Source organism: Oncorhynchus gorbuscha, unplaced genomic scaffold (genome assembly GCF_021184085.1).
Source record: "Oncorhynchus gorbuscha isolate QuinsamMale2020 ecotype Even-year unplaced genomic scaffold, OgorEven_v1.0 Un_scaffold_14176, whole genome shotgun sequence".
Classification (NCBI taxonomy): Eukaryota; Metazoa; Chordata; class Actinopteri; order Salmoniformes; family Salmonidae; genus Oncorhynchus; species Oncorhynchus gorbuscha.
This window is the reverse complement of record NW_025756197.1, coordinates 5,001-6,807: the sequence shown is the minus strand read 5'-3', so window position 1 is coordinate 6,807 and position 1,807 is coordinate 5,001. Positions and strand designations below refer to the sequence as shown.

General features: G+C 44.7%; 1 long non-coding RNA gene across 1 annotated transcript in view; it reads right to left on the bottom strand.

Moving 5' to 3' along the window:
- Nucleotides 1-1,172: 1,172 nt before the first annotated feature.
- LOC124030702 overlaps nucleotides 1,173-1,807 on the bottom strand; it is a 2,424-nt gene continuing 1,789 nt past the window's right edge. Inside the window, exon 3 of the long non-coding RNA XR_006838015.1 lies at nucleotides 1,173-1,305. This is a non-coding gene — a long non-coding RNA (uncharacterized LOC124030702). The remainder of the gene's footprint in view (nucleotides 1,306-1,807) is intronic.

The window sequence follows — 1,807 nt, the reverse complement described above, 5'->3', positions numbered from 1 at the left end:
ACAGAGACTGACTAGGACAGAGATACAGAAGAGACAGAGACTGACTAGAGAAACAGAGATACAGAGAAACAGAGACTGACTAACAGAGATACAGAGAAACAGAGACTGACTAACAGAGATACAGAGAAACAGAGACTGACTAACAGAGATACAGAGAAACAGAGACTGACTAACAGAGATACAGAGAAACAGAGACTGACTAACAGAGATACAGAGAGACAGAGAAACAGAGATACAGAGACTGACTGACAGAGAGACAGAGAGACCGAGACTGACTGACAGAGAAACAGAGAGACAGAGACGGACTGACAGAGAAACAGACAGACTGACAGAGAGACAGAGACAGACTGACAGAGAAACAGAGAAACAGAGAAACAGAGAAACAGAGACTGACTGACAGAGAAACAGAGAAACAGAGAAACAGAGAAACAGAGAAACAGAGAAACAGAGACTGCCTGACAGAGAAACAGAGAAACAGAGAAACAGAGACTGCCTGACAGAGAAACAGAGAAACAGAGAAACAGAGACTGCCTGACAGAGAAACAGAGAAACAGAGAAACAGAGACTGCCTGACAGAGAAACAGAGAAACAGAGAAACAGAGAAACAGAGAAACAGAGAAACAGAGAAACAGAGACTGCCTGACAGAGAAACAGAGAAACAGAGAAACAGAGAGACTGCCTGACAGAGAAACAGAGAAACAGAGAAACAGAGAAACAGAGACTGCCTGACAGAGAAACAGAGAAACAGAGAAACAGAGACTGCCTGACAGAGAAACAGAGAAACAGAGAAACAGAGACTGCCTGACAGAGAAACAGAGAAACAGAGAAACAGAGAAACAGAGAAACAGAGAAACAGAGAGACAGAGAAACAGAGAAACAGAGAAACAGAGACTGCCTGACAGAGAAACAGAGAAACAGAGAAACAGAGACTGCCTGACAGAGAAACAGAGAAACAGAGAAACAGAGACTGCCTGACAGAGAAACAGAGAAACAGAGAAACAGAGAAACAGAGAAACAGAGACTGCCTGACAGAGAAACAGAGAAACAGAGAAACAGAGAAACAGAGACTGCCTGACAGAGAAACAGATATTGTGTACATGCATGTCTGTGTTCCTTTGTGCCCTTATGAGGAAAACAATCTAGTCAGGACGCACCACCCATCGGAGCCAGAGGCTGGTCTCTGAGGCTGTTCGGAGGGTGACGTTGTAGGGGGAGATATCTGGAGGTGCCTGCAGGGTCTGGATCTTCCTAGAGGGCTGGCTGGGAGGACTGGTCCCCACTATGTTCACCTGGCGCATACGGAACCTACAGGGGAGGACAGACAGGAAGGTGTGGATGTCAACATGGGTTTGACAGGATGTTCTGGTAGGAGCTGTGCTTACAACATGGAGATACAGGAATCAGGGTTGGGGTCCAATCCCATTTCAATTCAGAGGGTATGGACTTTTCTGCTCATTAATTGAATGGAGGCACAGGAATCATGGTTGGGGTCCAATCCCATTTCAATTCAGAGGGTATTAATGAATTTAATGTTGATCCCTTTGAAGTGGAATAGAGACCAACACTGATGGGTGTATTGTGTGGTCAGTATGTGACTACCAGAATAACTATGTGAGTACGTTTATCAGGTGTAGTGTTAGGTATCTGTTGTAGCTGTACTAGTGATGTTGTACTAGTGATGTTGTACTGTACCTATAGGAGGTGTAGTGTTAGGTATCTGTTGTAGCTGTACTGTACCTATAGGAGGTGTAGTGTTAGGTATCTGTTGTAGCTGTACTGTACCTATAGGAGGTGTAGTGTTAGGTAT